General features: G+C 39.4%; 1 protein-coding gene and 1 pseudogene across 1 annotated transcript in view; both read right to left on the bottom strand.

Moving 5' to 3' along the window:
- Positions 1–11,482, bottom strand: part of sNPF (short neuropeptide F precursor) — a 44,952-nt gene extending 33,470 nt beyond the window's left edge. The window contains exon 1 of the mRNA XM_033379410.1: positions 11,077–11,482. The gene's annotated coding sequence lies outside the window, so the exon portion shown is untranslated. The remainder of the gene's footprint in view (positions 1–11,076) is intronic.
- A 2,127-nt stretch (positions 11,483–13,609) lies between these two features.
- Positions 13,610–15,281, bottom strand: LOC6902612 (uncharacterized; annotated as a pseudogene).
- Positions 15,282–16,865: the final 1,584 nt, after the last annotated feature.

The following is a 16,865-nucleotide window of genomic DNA, read 5'->3' as shown; positions in this document are numbered from 1 at the left end:
GTGGAAAAATCATGCAATGCGGCACAGACTGTTGTTGCATCAATCAGCGGATGCAAATCCTAATCGAATTCATGTGCTTTTCTATCCTTCTGTTTGTTTTGCAGATTTGTATGACAATTACATGCATGTAATGGAATTTACACGATTTTTATAGGGAAAAAGGAGGAAAACAGACGACCATATAGAGAGACCAGCTATAGAGGAAGGAGACATGAAAAAACAGAAAAAACTACGGCACATATGGAGCATATAAAAAGGAGTTTAAAATATGGAAAAATGAATAAAAGAAAACAGAAAAAATATGAAACAAAAATGGAAGAAAAACACGAAGAAAATGGTTAGAAAATTGAATGAAAAGAGTAAAAATTCCATCAAGAGCAATAGAAAAATGAATTGAAATTGAATTTAGATATTTGTTGTTTTTGATTGAATCAATTGCCATTATTCCGACTTATTAATTCGAAACTCACTGTTGACAATACGATTTGGTATTTATTCTACATTTTGTTCTCCCCGGAATGAATGATGGATCGAAGAGCAGTCCTTCCGCCCCTATTAAATCCTTGAACAGGGGAGAACTTTCTCATCATGCAACTGCAACCACAGGTTGCAATCAGCATTGGAGAGTAATGCATATGGATACGGTTTTTAACCACCTTTTTGCCCTCTTTTCGAGGGGAACTTTCACCCCGTTTTTGTCTCATTTTGGGGGTATATTTCCCCCACTCTTGGCACGCTTTTCGAGGTGCATATTTTCTCCTCTTTTTGCCACACTTTTTGTTGAAGTGGAAACTTCTGTGCAGGACCTGGGATTCATATTAAAAAATGCCCGTGTGCCTGATTGATTTACGAGTTGATGTCCGCCTGGCTGGCCAACAAACCGAATGAACCCCGAAGGTGTTGCATGCAATAGACACCCACCGCGGGGGAGGGGCAATGTTATGGCCACATGTGGCTGTGGCACCTAACTGCTGCCTGCTGCACATACAGAAGTACTCCTTCGTATCTCGTATGTAGAATATATGGACTTTTGATTCTGTTACTGTGTTTTTCCACAGAAAAGGACAGAGAGAGAGAGAGAGAGAGCATAACTCCGGGGCGATTTTTGTATGTGTGATCCTTGCTGGCTTTTCCTCTACATCGCATAATTAAGTTTCAATCGTCGGAAATGTGTGATAAATTGTATGCCAAGCAGGTGACATTGATTTCGGGTCAGGATATAGAAGGCGAAATTTCATATGGCCACAATTTGCAGTGGAAAATGTCAAGAAAAGTTGGTACTATCTCCAGTAAAAGTCTCCTGATAACAACCTACAGTTTCAGATAGAAAAACTCCAATTCAAATAGTGTGAAAAACGGGGAAAAATTCCCATGCTTCTTCTCTCCAGCCATTGAATGGAAAGCCAATAAATGGAGTTTTCACAATAGAAAAGGCAGCTTGGATTTTTCCTTGGAATTTTCTCCAGGTCAATTCTAATTTCAATGATTAACTGAGTGTCTAATCTTTAATCTGGATGGTAAATTGATTTTATTTTATAAATGGGAGACAAGAATTTTAATTATCGAAAGCTCAGGGAAAATGCACTTGCAAAAATCGGATTGCACTGGAAAATTAACGGAAATCTAAGGGCAAAAGGGTATCTAGAATATTGTACATAATTTAATTAATCAAAGTAGATTAAATAATTATTTATTATAATTAATTGAAGTATAAGTAATTTTCATTGTTTTACTGAAGATTTCTTTGCACGAAATTAAATTGTTCTTTAACCTAAAGGAGGTTTTATTGAAGAAGAATTATTGAAACCCTCAAAACCCTTTTTACATTAAAAAATATTTTTTCATTAAAAAAAATCTATAGCCCTCGTACTTAATACAAAATTAATTTTAAAAGCCTATTTACACATCCAAGTAACTCCCCTGCGTACTAGGAACCTCCCTGTCGATGCTTTTTATTAATATTCATATTTAATTTAAAAGACTTCCTTTGCTTAAATACAATTTATAATTTATTCAAAAGAGAGCTCGTGTTTTCGCTTGGAAATCTGCTTAAAAATCACAAAAGCTATAATTATAAATTGATGTTTGGATTGGATTAGTTTTTCCCAGCTGTGGATTTTGTGACGCGCATAATTCCACCCATTTTCCGCCATTTAATTAGTTTCAGTTTTCCTTCAGCCTCAAAGTTTTTCCTTCAGCCTCAAATGTCTGCCATTTGCCTTCATTTTCAAATGATTTTTTTTCATGTTTTCAAATGTTGTCATTTCTATGAGTTTTTCCTTTGCCTTAAATGTCATTAGTTTTGCAGTTTAATTGCCATTTTCCATTAATTGAAAATAATAAAAAGCTAAGTAGATGAAGATTAATTTGTCAATCCGTTTGTGGTGGGTGCTAATGCGCTTAGGCCTTCTCTCTGCCTCTCTGGCTCTTTGCCTCAAAAGGTCTTCTAATTGTTTCAAACATTTCCAAATTTATGAGGGCTTTTTCGCGCAGTTTATAAATAATTGTATGCCCTTTGGCCTAAGCATCGCTCCCATTTTCTCTTTTTGACCCCCCAAAAGCATAACGAACCAACAGACAGTTAATTAGCTAATGAAATTACACTTTGAGTCGCTGGAAAAACCGACTGGACATTCAACTTGTTGACACTTTTACAGGAAGCTTCCTCTACCTTCACTTTTCCACTTTTTTCACCTTTTTTTGTTTTGAGCAACTGCTGGCAATTACTTTATGGCCCACCGTGCCCCTCTGCCCCTTCGGCCAAAGAGGACAGTTTTCTAGGGCTACTAATTACCCAAAAATTAGGGCTACAAAATGCTTCAAAATCTCTTGGAAATTGTAGGCATTTTGTTGCACTTGAATGTGAAGCAGTCCTGTAATTGCAGTTTCATTAAATAATTATGTTCTTGGAATAGCCCTATAGCCCTTGGAAAAGCCCTATAAAGAGCAGAATGCGCTAGAAGAAAATAAGGGCGGCTTACAAAAAAAAAGGGGGGGATCTTTTTGCAAGGGAAACTATGGAAAATGCGGCTTGAAACTATTTTTTGCGCTTTCCTTTCGAAATTCCCGAAAGATAAACCAAAAATCACTTTTTAAGCACTGCAGAGAAAAAGCACCAACCGGGAAAATAGATCACGGCCGATCCACGCTTCCATTGCGATGAGAAGGGACGAGTACAAGTTCTAGTACTTGTTTTTGGATCAGCGTTTTGACCTTGCCGCCTGTCGAAGGATCTTTAAGGGATAGAAAGTAGAGAAGCCATCGGATACGGCATGACTGCTGAGGGATCTTGATGCAATAATAAATGGTGTGGTTGTAGATGCCTAGAAGTCCATGTAGCAGTCTCTGCTTCTCCCTTGCAGTTCGAGCCAATGCCGGACATTGGCCCCCAGCTGCAATCGAGTCCAATATCTACACGTAATTCGTATTACAGATGGGAATCTGTATCAGCTTACGGCTTCTCGATGGACCTATCACTATTCAGCTCCTCCTGTGTTTTCAGTAAGTTTTTTATTTGCTGCACTTTTTGTTTAAATTTTTGTTACTCCTCGAAAATAAATGTAGTTTTTAGTCTTGTAGGCTCGAATGGCTTGAAACAAAAAATCCGGACATCAAATGTAATCCTCATACATTTTATCATAAACTTGCGTTTATTTTGTGGCTGAAAGTGAAGCCTGCAAATTATTGTCATTCGAATTGTTCACAGGCAAAAGGTCAAGCCGCAGAGTAATCTACGATTTGTTGGACTGCAGCACCACCAATAAGTCCTTGTTTAGTAGAAGCACATGGCAGCGTATACGCAATATTCCGCAGGCTATTGCTGGACACTAAGTATACGCCACAATTGACGAAAGCTCATTACAGCCACGAGGGGTAGTAGGCGTTGTTTTTAAATAAAGAGGCGTGTGAAAATGCGTGTGGCATCCAAAGAGAAAATGAATGGAGGGGACCCTCTCTGGACATCCATTCATCCAAAACAAGTGAGAGAGAGAGAGGAGGATCCTAGAGGTCCAACAAGTGATGGAGGCGGATCCCAGAGCCACAACAAGTGAGGAATGGGGCTCGTGGAACTGCATCAAGTGATGGAAATCCATTCAGCAAGAGACGAGAGGACACTGGACTTCCATCAAGTGAAGCATGAGGACCCTGAACGGGCAAGGACACGTCTTGTTTGTCAGCTCATCAAACTGATTTAATGACCTGATGGATGGCCCAGAATGTGATGACAGGATGGACACACGTCCGCACTGCCACGTCCACGCAACAGTAATTATAGCAGTTTTCCAATTAAGTAAATTATAATCGTGTGCCGGGATGGAGATGGAGATAGATGGGTGCCACAGCCACAGCTAGAGCCTCAATTGCCGCATGAATTGGAGGGACACTCTGCGAACGAAAGGAATCCCACTCGATATAAATTCAGAGCCAAAAATCACAGCCAAAGCTGAAGGCATTTGTAAATCAGAGAACTTTTGCTTTTGGGCCAAGAAAATCAGAGAAAAGCGAAGCGACAGGGGAAATTCTAAGGCATTCAGGAAGGAGAAGGGCAATCAAATTACTCTCCCGGTGGCCATGTATCCTTCTCGCCATCTGTGGGTCTCCCTGTGGCTCCCCCTCTGTGGCACGCCTCTGCGGCTCGCTGTGTGGCCCCCGCCTTCGGTTTCTGTGGCTCTTTTATCTGCGAAAGATGGCTAATTTCAAGGCGTGACAGTTCCTTGCCGTCCTTGTGGGCGGTCTAAGCCAATTTGTGCGCTTATTGTGCAGTTAATAAATAGTTAGAGTCCAGTGTTTTCTTGTTTTTTTTTTGAGTCCCAGACGAGCGGTCTCAAGCTTTTTATAGAATTTCTTGCATGGATGCGTCTGTAGAATGTACGAAATCCATGGTAAAATTGAGGGGATCTGCTGTAATTTCTAGAGGGATTTGGAAGGAGATAGTATTCTTTTGTTAGAATTTGCGTAAAATATCAAGAAAATTGAATAAGCCCTTGGGTCTATACGGAGTGACAATCAGGATAAGGCTCAGCATTCATTACAAATGTGTTTGCAATTTTTGAACAACTTACAGAGGGATTTTCCCATTCTGTTCTTCCCTTTGTTGATGCCCTGTAGTTTGTACAGAGAGTAGAAGGAGTATAGGTTCATAGATATTTAGGGAAAGGTGCTTTACAGGCGGAAAAAAAGTGTTTTGGGAGCCATTAAATGTGATATTAAAACAAAGATATAATATTTAATGCCCATATAAATATGATAGTGCGTTTATTTGTTTTTGTAGTCGTATAAAAAATATAGATATTATAGATCTTTTACTATTTTTAGTCGGAAAAAAGAAAAGAGTTTTTGTAATATAGGATCTATAACTTTTAACAAATTTACACCTGCAGAAATTATTATACATATATGTGTAATTTAATAAATTTATATTTTATAAGGGAACTCCAAGTATTACCACGCTGCTTTACGTTTTTATATTTTCTAGACAAATATTTTTTTTTTTGCCGCCGAAAATCAGAAAAGGTTATAGCGCTTACAATTTCAATGATATGGAGCTCTGTTTCGGCAAAAAGTATATGTAATGATGTAGTCTAAGAATATGCCAAATATCATTGAAATTTGAAAAAAAAATTACACAAAAAATCAATGTAAAATATTACCCTAAGATAAACATTATAAACACTTAGATATCATAGTTTTGACTCCAAAATAATACTTTTTTAATGGAATATAGAAATTTTCGTACTTTTATTAGTAGTAGAATGATTTTTACATAGAGAAAAGGAAATGTATGTAAGAACTGCAATAGCAGGGTGTCTTTCTAGTCTAAACCCACGCAAGGACATTCCAATCGAGTGCATTTTCAAACTATCGCACACTTGAGTGAAGAAAAAGGACAGATGCCAGACAAATGGCAAACAAAGAGCTTGAAAAGGGAGCCCCCATGCTCGTGTCTACTGTTTACCATTTGTCTACCCTTTTCTCAGGGTTTTTCTTCTAAATTTTTCTCACCCTTTTCTCAATGTTCTTAACGTTTTCTTAGAGTTTTCCCTGCCTTTTCTCATCCATTCTCCTGCCAATGCCATGACAGGCAAAAACCAGTTGAAAATTTAATAAAGAGCTTAGAATTTATGACACTTTTCCGGGAGTGGCAGAAGCAGAGGCACGCGTCTGTCTGCCACCTGTTCAAACGATACTCCCTCGTTGCAGGATAAAACGAGACAGGCAGCCGCTCGAAGGCGAACCCCGTTTGGCACCTGTTGATTGTCTGTTGTCCTGTCAATATGTCATCTCCTGTAATCTTTTTTTGCATACTTGCAACATCTTTGAAAAAATGTCGGGATTTTAGTCTGGATTTCGTTCAGACAATTGTTTTGCATTTTCATTCTGTTTATTAATTAAATATCCTTAATTTGAGTATCCAAAAAGGTAGAAACTATTCCTAATCTAGTCATGAAATTTCATTAGTTTTTGTGTCCTTCGTTTCCCTCGTTATTTGTGGGATTTAGGCCTCAGTTTCTGCTGTCTCCTGTCTCCTGTCCTCTGTTTTCTGTTTAATTTGCCGGAAAATTGCAATTGGGGCAGCTCTAATTAGGTTTTCCGCCCAAAAAGAGGGTAACTTTGGTAGGGGCATAGCATTTGACACCGGAGCACCTGGACATTGTATAATTCTTTCCGCTTGCTACCAGAATGTCTTGAGGAAGGTCAAATGTCGTGGGTTTTTTGTGTGTTTGTGCCCTTAAAGAGGGTGTTACGACTTCCTGCAGAAGATTGCACTGCGGAAAAAATAGAAACTGCCAGTCTACTTTCTGGAAGTCTAAGAGTTTTTGAGCGCTTTGAACTTGTAAATAGTGTCTCTTGTATAGCCATAAATATTCGTGAGTAAAAACTATTTAATAAATAATGAGAGTAATCAAAAATTAGGAAGAAATCCATATAGAATCCACTACTTGGAAGATACGAATTCCTTTCCTAATAGAAACTAATGTTTTCTACCCGAAACCTGCTAAAATGAAGAAAATAAGTTTTGCAGTAAAGAGCCTGACGCCCTATCGACTCTTAAGGGAATTTTTCGAGGCTTTCCTTATACAATTCAATCTCATATTGAATTATCAAGCTAATATCAAGTATAAAATATAAATATTTTCTATTTAATATACGAGTATATCTCTCCTAGAACCTACAGATCTTTAAGGGTATTCTTTGACTCGTTTTAATAAGGATATCGCGTCTTTTCTTTAATTTTCTTGTATTCCCGCAATGTTTTTGTATCAAGAACGTCTCAACTTGATTGTTTTCATTTGTTGCTCTTTCTTTCCTTTGTGTATGGATGTGTATTTCTTTCTTGTGCGTGTGTGTGTGCGTGCCCCAAATTTGTGGCATTGACATTCGCCGGAAGCCAAGGAAAAACACTTGCCCGTCGGCTGTCCTTTGCACCATGCCCCTGCCCCCAGCCCCCAGCCTTCGCTGTCTGGCGCTTTCAGTTTGCAAATCTCGAAGCGGTCGAAGCGTCAATTTTCTTGTTGATTTGTCAACACGACATCAATATTGTGGCATACGCCACATGTGGCAGCCACCAATTTGTATTGAATTTCAAATAATTTCCAAGAATTTAAATGATTTTTTTGAATTTCCCAGCCAAAGTTTTCCATTTAAACTTTTTTCTGACAGCGAGAATTGGAAGGGGCTTTAAGGGTCATACTTTTTGTGGCTTTTATTTCTTTGTTTAAAATGAGTGTTCAATTTCTGGCCATAATTGAAGGTAATATTTCTCTCTCCCTTACTCTAAACTTTATATTACTTCCTCCACAAATCTTAAATATTTAATTGGATCAACAGGAGCGGAGGACACATGTGTTTAATTCTAAAATTTCGACACCATTTATGCCGTTTAATTAATGCCAGTTTCGTGCTTCCGTTTGAAGTCCGTTCTGTGGTCTCTCACGAGTAGTGCGGCTTCCTGGCTTCTGGTTGTTCCTTCCACCTGCCTTTTGTATAATTTATGGAAATTTCCCAACACAAGACAGACAAATGTTGCAGCAACGGATGTGTCTGATGGTCGGAAACGTTTGACAAATTGTTTGTAATAAGTTTTTGAACAAAAGCTACGATAAATCGCAAGAGCTACAGGTTTTACTCGAAGAAACAGAATTCAGATGCATTTTTGGGAGTTCTTTTGATAGAAGTGTGCAGGTTCCAAGTACCTTCTTTTATGTGTCTGCTCTTGAAAATATTTATTCACTCCACAAGTAGTTTTTGGGTAAATTTTTTGGTGCGAAGCAAAGAAATAAATAAATAATTGAAAAATAGTAGTCGAAAACACTTGAGACTCAAAGGATGGCTGGACAAATGGCTAGATGCAGCCACAGGGACAGTGAAAACCTCTCGAAACGAAACCCGAGTTCATTTTGCATAATAAATAACAAATGAACTTTTTCGGACCAATTCTAGAGGAATTTTTGCATTCGCTTGCTGGAAAAGTGCTCGACGTTTGGAGGAAGGGAGACGAGGAAAACAGTTTTAGGAATGGAAAGCGATGGCCAGTTTTGTTCAGAATATGTTAAGGGAAACCTCTACTGTGGTTTGCACTCAAAAAAGATGTCCGATTGCTGCATGAGAAAACAATTGATAGGATTGGTACTGCTAAAGCAAATATAAATTTATCTCGTATGTTATTCGTACTTTTTTCAGTAAAGTGTGATTATTCCTCATTTATTTACCATGGTAAATATCATTAAATGCACAGAATAATGACAGCTTAAAAAAAATCTCGAAAAAAATGGGATTTATTTGCATCATCTTAAAGCATTCTATGCATTTCTTTGCATATGGCAAAATTGCCATCGCATTTTGTCTCAAGAAAAGCAAAGAACATTGTCTCTGGATCTGTGTTTAAAGAAGAAAAATAGGCGATTTTAATAGAATATTTTCTGGGATGCGATTATGTTTTTATATTAAATAAAATGTTTCTCTAATCGTGAAGATTTTCTTTTAAAAAATGCATAATTTTTGGGATCCCAAAACCCATCTACTATTCGTACAACCCTCTCGGTTTTTTTTTGTTTTTCCCCTTCCGTTTAATTAGCAACATGGATGGACTCTACGAATATTTTAAATATTCATGTAATTGAATTGTTTACAACTTGCAGCACCAGACGGGGCATGCCACATGTCAACAGCAACCCATTCGAGCGCACACCATATGCGATGCAATGTGGAAATGCGGAATTTTTCACCAATTTACGAGCATTGGTGGTTTTTGTATTCACGCCAAGGCTGATTATCTTTTGATTATGAAGGAGGGATATCGAAATTGCAGTCGTTGTCACGGATAGTAATAATTAATGCAATTTACAATTTGCAGCCATAAGCCATAATAATCATAAAGTCAACAGCCGACGGAATTCGAATGATTTTTCAGGGATGGGACACAGACTTTTTCCCTCCATGATTTTCCAAGGAATTCTTTCATTAACATCCTCCGAAGAGCTTTTTTTTTGCTTGCTTTCTGTTGTAAAAAAATGTTTGAGATATCATCTGTTTTTCTGGCTTTACTTTTGTTTTACTTCTGCTTCCGGGAATGAATTTTCAGAACTCTCAGCACTCTTTGTGCCACAAAAATTCGATAATTTGTTCTTATCAAGTGACACGGATCTTTATTCGAATGCCTCGTGTGGGTTGTCTCTGTGTTTTCTGATTCTCCCTTTTCTGGCGTTTTTTCATGGCTTGGCTCTGTTTTCTCCTAATTTTATTCTGTTTTTTTTTTTTTGCTCTCGTTTTCCCGGTATTTTCCTATCTGTTTGTCTTTTTTCGCCACTTGTTCTTTGCTTTTTCTCACTTTCAGCACGGTTTTTTGAACTGTTCTTGCTTTTTCGACTTGTTTTCGGTTATGGTTATGATAATGATAATGTTTTCGGCCAGGAAAATTATATTTGCTTTTGAGGAAAAACCCGAACACAAGAGAAAACATTGGAAAGCAGAATTGGTGGCCTGGAAGAGTGATATTATTATGGGGGCTGTGTACACAAGTAGTTTCTTAAATTTACAAGAAAAAGGAGCTGATGCAAAGCTACTTGCACAGCTCTTTCCACTTTTTAATCCTTTTTCCTAATTCCTTTTTCTAATACTCCATCAGCCATTATTTTCCTACGGAAACCTTTGTTTTTCCTTAACTTCCAAATAGCCATAAATTATCACAAAAATATGCCTCCTCGCCAGCGTTTTCGACACATTTTCCTAAAAATGAAGAGGAAAATTTATGGCCACAAATTTGTTGGAAAATGTAGGGCCATAACCCTAACCTGCTTAACAAAAAACCTCTACTAATTTGGCCAGAAAAAACCGAACGACCCCCAAGTGTGAAAACATTGAGTAACGTTACACTCTTTTGTCTTTTTTCAGCGGCAAGGGTTTGCCCTAATTTTCCTGCCAAAGGAAACCCCAAAAAGACAAACAAAATTGATTGACAATTATTGATATTTTATGCGTTTTGTTTGACAAAGTAGCTGCTGCTGCTGATGTTCTTTTGATACGGAATGACAAGGGGTTCGATGACAAAAAAGAACAAATAAAACGACTTTGAATACTTTGTAAATACTTTCTGATTGTTGGGCCCTAAAAAATGAACGTAAAGAGATCTCTTGGATAGAAAGGGGGTTTTTCTACGGCTTTTACAAATCTACTCCTTCAATTTTGAATATCAGTTATGAAAAATTATTAAATTATTTAAATAAAAATAAGACCTTTTTTGTACTCTTTGAGGTATGAAAGTTGCAATTTGTCTTATTTCTATTTACAAGGAAACAGAAAATAGTTGTCTAGAACGAGGGAGGATTTTTTTCTTGTTCAAAATCTTTGGAACAGAATCTATAGAAATATTTAAATATTTAATTAAGATACTGTAGAATAATAATTTTCTATTCGCACTTCAAATTGGGCATTTTTCAGGTTTATATCTCTAAGAAATTCTTTGAATATTCAAAGATATTTCATTCCTCCACAAAAAAATCCAAAGAAATTGGAAATTTAATTCTGATAAAAACCTAAAATTCTTCTAAGAACATATTCAAATTCGTGATAACTCACCTGTGTTTCTTCAATATATTTTTGTTGAAATGAGAGGCGATTTTCAATAAATTAAACGCACGATTAAACCCGTTTTTATACAAATCAAATATGGTTTTTGTCACAAAACAAAGTTTCTTCTGATATGAACGTTTTTTCTCTGTTATTTCACACGCGAAAAAAGGTGAGCTGCTTTGAAAACTTTCTCAATTAAACGGAAAAGTCAGTTTTTGAAGAGTTTTGCGCACAGATGCAGGCTACACTTTTTATGGTGAGAAATTTCCCTGCGGCAGGAAAACCGTTTTTCGAAAACTAACGGTCCAAACGAGGGCTGGTTGGTTGGTTGTTGGTTCGATCGGTTGTTTTGCTTGTCGGTTGTTCTGGTTGTTCGTTCGTTGAGTTACCTTCGAAGCGCGACAAACGAATGCAACGGCAACGAGGCGGCCGACTGGTTTTATAGCGAACGAGGCGAAGCCGAAACAAACCTCCCGCCACGAATGCGAACCGACCGAACCCCCCTAGACGAAGACCCCCAGGGCCAACACCCAATACCTACCCCTCCGCCCCCTTAGAAAACCAATCTGAAAGCCGTTGCAACTTCCACTGGTTGCTGATTTTCCTGTTGCTTCCGAAAGCTTTTGCCTGCCGGCTCTTGTGCCGGTTTGTGTCTTGGCTTAGAGGGAAAAGCTCCCTTTCGACGCCCACGTTCGTATTTGTTGCATTCATCCTTTGGATATGTGTGTGTATGTCACATTTGTGTGGGCGTATGCGTGTACTCCCTCTCACACTCTCACACATAGACTCCTGTTCTTTTTGTTGTTTGTGCTGCTGGCTCTCTGACGTCAGCGGGTGGCTGCGTGGCGTTGATTTAAAGCTCCCATCCCTGTCCCTCGCCACCTGTCGCCCCAACGCCGGCTGCCTTCGCTGCCATTCGCTGGAAACCGATTTGGGCAGCTTGTTGGGTTATACTTGTTGTTGTCCGCTGGACGCCTACGCACATGTTTGTTTGTGTGTGTATATGTACCCGTGTGGTAGGCGGCGTCTATGTTTTACCTTGAAATGGAAGGAAGGGCAGCCAGAGATTGCACCACTGATTGGATGATACATAGCCGGGGATTACACCGCAAAGGTCATTAGTTTGTGTTAATCCTTTTTTCCGCATTTTAACAACTATAGAAGGAGGACATTCACATATTCTTAAGCAACATCTAAAACAGTATCGGATGGAAACATATTTCTGTTTCTTTTTAATATCTTTAATCCATTAAATCCTACATTTATGGACTATTTCTTTCGATTTTCAAAGGAATTATTCACATACTTCGAAAACTTTCTACCTAAAACACATCATATCTTCACAGTGCCAAGGTCTGATGGGTTTATATGCGATAAGATACATTTCTCATCGCAAATTAGTCAGGAGACAAGTTTTAGTAGAAAAAACGTTCATTATATCATAGTTCATGTAATGAAACGTTAATAATTTGAGTTTTTATTGAGGTTTATAATACTTTTACATGCCTCAAACCATTTTGGATAAAAATCGTATATCTTATTCATTATTAAGTGTCTTACAGTAAGGTAAGTTACTAAAAGGTAAGGTAATTTTCATGAATTACAAAAGTTGTATGCTTATTATATTATTTAATAATTTTTTGCTGACTTTTACATTTTTCAGCACTTTTCTATTCCTTTTTTGCTGAAAGTTCATCTATGAAAAATATTAGCCTTAAAAGTGTTTGGACATTCGACTTTGTAGAGAGGCAAAATGCATAATTAGTGTTGGCAGCAGACACGTTTCCTGACTATGAGAAGAACAACTGAGGAACTATTTGAAACAAAATACCAGACAGCCGCGAAATATGATAATTTCTGCCAATGCGCTGCTTCCAGCTTCCATAATGTCATGTGGCAATAAATTGTGGTAAAGAAGGAATCAAAGGGAATAAAATTTAAACCGATCTACAGATTTCTCTTTGAATTCTGCCATTTGTTTGCCAGAACCCAAAAAGTCATTGCAAAGGGTATGCATGGCTAAATATAGCCTTTATTTTCGTTAATGGCTCTTTTTTTATTGTTACCATTGAACCGGGGGAGAGCAAAATATATTCCCTGATTTTTCTTTCCTATTCTATTTATATATTGACTTAAACGGACATTCCCTTTCCTTGTTTACTTATATTTTGATTTAAACCCCATTTATGATTAATTACTGCGCAGCTTCTGCATTTCAAAACCAAAAGCCCATCCCTGCTGCTTAGATTTCCTTTTTTTGTTTATTTATTCAGCTGCAATTTCACTTTTGATGTTCGACAATCCACAATCGCTTAATATGAAATATAATCCAATGAACAGAAGGCGACAGACGGACAAAAGTGGTTGTGGGTTCATTCAATAGTGCAGATATTACGTATACGAACTGTGGCATGCCCAAGACCATACTTTTACTTTACTTTTATTATTGAGACAATATGATGCAAGCGACTTATCGGATTAAATGTCAAATGAAGACATTACTTCTAGCATTGTATCAGTATTCTAAAAAGACAGTATTTTAATGAATGAATGGAATGAGTCGCAGTTTCATGTCGTTGGCCAAATGGAGAACCGCATAGAGGGCCACCGATGGGGACAGAGAATCTTTCATCTTGTCACTCAAGACATCAGGCAAGGATCGGTAAACCTCCTGGAAGCTGGCGGTACCCTTCGCATAGCTTTCTTCCTTTGGCACTGGGTGGGAGAGCACCGATGTCTCATCGACAGGATTCAGGAGCTGTTTCTGGATCAAAGAATGGCAGCTTTTCTTGAGATTCTTCATGTCGATCACCTTGGCACGCTTCGCCAATGGCACAATTACTTTGGTGACCTGAAAAAGAACCAAATAAATGATATTTTAGAAACCCTTGGGAATAGTATGTCCCTCAAAGAACCACCTGCCTTGGTGCGTCCTTAAATTCGGTGGATATCTCCAAGATTGTATCGTCACACTCATGGATGCTTTGGCTTTGATTGAGCCTAACCTCACATGAATCCTCATTCATCATTTCCATGGTATTTTCAATGCCCGCTGCCGACATACGGTTCATGATAGGATCATCTGTGGTGAAATGTTCGTTGTCGGAGAGCTCTATGTCGGCATCGTCGTGGTGGGAGCCCCCATCCAGATCCATATCCATTGCTCATACCCTTATCCAGGTCGGCTTCACCAAATCTCTGGCTAAGTTTTATACTCGGCGCCGAATCGTATTTGAAAAAGTAATCCGCCTTAAAGTTGAATTTCGCCATCCCATTTCTTTTGAAAATTGACCTTTCGCTGCTTTATATTGGCATCGAATGGCTGAAAGAACTTCTCTTTGTATTTTCCATATTGCACCTCCTTCATGCGTCGCTTGGCGGCCGCTGCCGCCGTTTTCTTTGGTTTGGCAGCAGTCACAGCATCCATAGGACCATACGACTGGGCCAGAGTGGTGCGCGGACGAGTGCGCTGGATCCGCCCAAAACTGTGAGATCTCCATGGGTCTGTAGGAGTAGTCCAGCCTAGTGACACCATCCACTGGCCTCAAGTCGTCAATGAATTCGACCGTTTTCCTCAAACGGCGGCAATTGTGGACGACCGTCTGCTCCTCGACGGTGAGTTCTGGCAAATCTGCCATATCCGGCGTGGGCTCACACTCGGAATTCATATCAAAGGCCACGGATATATCTGTGGGATTCACACCGAAGTCGTCCGCATTATCCAGCCCCTCATCATCGTCATCATATGTGGGGGCCGCCTCTGAAATAGATCACGTCTGGGGCTTGGGATTGGGAGCACTGGTTATCACGTAGCCCGTGTGGAGTGGCCGCAGATTTAGTTTGTCCATATGGTTGTACAGCTTAGGCAGCCATTCCGCATTGCACAACTCTTCATTGGCCCACTCCTTGGTGCCAGCACTCAGCGTTTCGCTGTCCATGAGCTCATCCGTCTCCTCCGTCGAATCCCAGAATTTGTGGGTCGTGAGTAGCCTCATCTCAGAGTTCACGCTGGGCAGAATGTTTTGCATCCGTAGATTGGAGGCATCGAGAGAGCCCATCGTCGAATTGAGCTTGGGCTAAGATACCGCCTGCTGTTGACTGGGAGCCGCATCCCAGCAGCCAACCCGCCGATATACGTAATGCATCTTTGTAGATTGAGTCTACACGCAGTCGTAGACCTTGGCCGAGGCCTCCAGCGAATAGTCAGCCATCTGTGAAGGTAGTAAAGTGGGTTAGGAGTTCTCCATATTGGCCGATGGGATAAAACGCACCTTGAAACTGTTGAGCTGTTTGAGCGATCCATTAGATCATTAGATCAGATATCATTTTTTTTACTTATTTTTTAGGTCACTGAAGTGATTGTACTGTTTGCGAAGCGTGACAAGGTGATCGACATGAAGAATCTCAAGAAACGCTGCCATTATTTGATCCAGAAACAGCTCCTGAGTCCTTTCGATGATCGGTCGTTGCCCTCCCATCCAGTGCCAAAGGAAGAAAGCTACGCCAAGAGTACCGCCAGCTTCCAGGAGGTTTACCGATCGTTGCCTGATGTCTTGAGTGATAAAATGAAAGATTCTCTGTCCCCATCGGAGGCCCTCTATGCGGTTCAAGAGGAATCTAGAGGATTTTCAAATCCGGCAAGTTCTGGATGACGAAGTTTAGTGACGAACTTTTTAAAATACTTTCTTTTTAGAATACTGATACAATGCTAGAAGTAATCAATCTCCACACAATTTTCTTTGTGATGTGTTCGGCTATGCGAACAAAACTGACAGTATCTCAAATGAGAGAGTTGTTTTTATTGTGTTTATACCTTTAAAATGGTACATTAGACAATAAGTGTGGCGCCTTATCTACATATGTGTGCTTATCTACATATGTGTAGTAGCAGACACGGCTGAAAAGTGGCTGGGTAACACAAGTTACGTTATTGGCTTGCATTGTCGGAGGATTGGCATTGGCATCGCATAGTGATGCCAACGTTGTGAGGATTGGCTGCGATCTACCGAGTGGCGAACTGATCCGGCCACCCGGGATGCGTTGTCGGAGATATTCGCATTGGCATCGGGATGTGATGCGAATGAAGCGTGAGAATTGGCTGCATGCGAGTGGCTGCTGCTCCGGCCACCCAGGATGCATTGTCGGCTGGATTTGGCGTTGGCATCAAGGTGTGATTCTCCCGGTGAATGCGAGTTGGCTGCATACGAGTGGCTGCTGGTCCGGCCACCCGGGATGCATTGTCGATGGTAATGTACTGTATGATACGTGTGTGTTAGAGAGAGACAGGGCGAGAAACAATTAAATTGTTTTCTTGATGATATTTAATATATATATACATGCTATACATAATATAATATAATATATTAATATAATAATAATACGATCCAATTCAGATTCTGCAGTCTAAAAGATATGGTCATTCTCTACGATTCTGCGTTTTTGGTTTTATCGTATCTTTAAAATTGTGGATGCCACAGATTTTCGTTCTTTGTGGGGGCGGAAGTGGGCGGGTCGAAGTTTTGAAATATTCTTGCAACAGTGACATATCACAGAAGTCTGGATCCAAAATATCGTTGCTCTAGCTCTTATAGTCTTTGAGCACTAGGCGCTAATAGGGACTGACAGACGGACGGACGGACAGACAGACAGGGCTCAATTGACTCGGATATTGATGCTGATCAAGAATATATATACTTTATGGGGTCGGAAACGATTCCTTCTGGACGTTACACACATCCACTTTTACCACAAATCTAATATATGTATGTAGCACTCATTTTGAGTATCGGGTATAA

Source organism: Drosophila pseudoobscura, chromosome 4 (genome assembly GCF_009870125.1).
Source record: "Drosophila pseudoobscura strain MV-25-SWS-2005 chromosome 4, UCI_Dpse_MV25, whole genome shotgun sequence".
In the NCBI taxonomy this organism is placed as follows: Eukaryota; Metazoa; Arthropoda; class Insecta; order Diptera; family Drosophilidae; genus Drosophila; species Drosophila pseudoobscura.
Note: the sequence above shows the minus strand (reverse complement) of the source record. Positions and strands in the feature narration are given on the sequence as shown.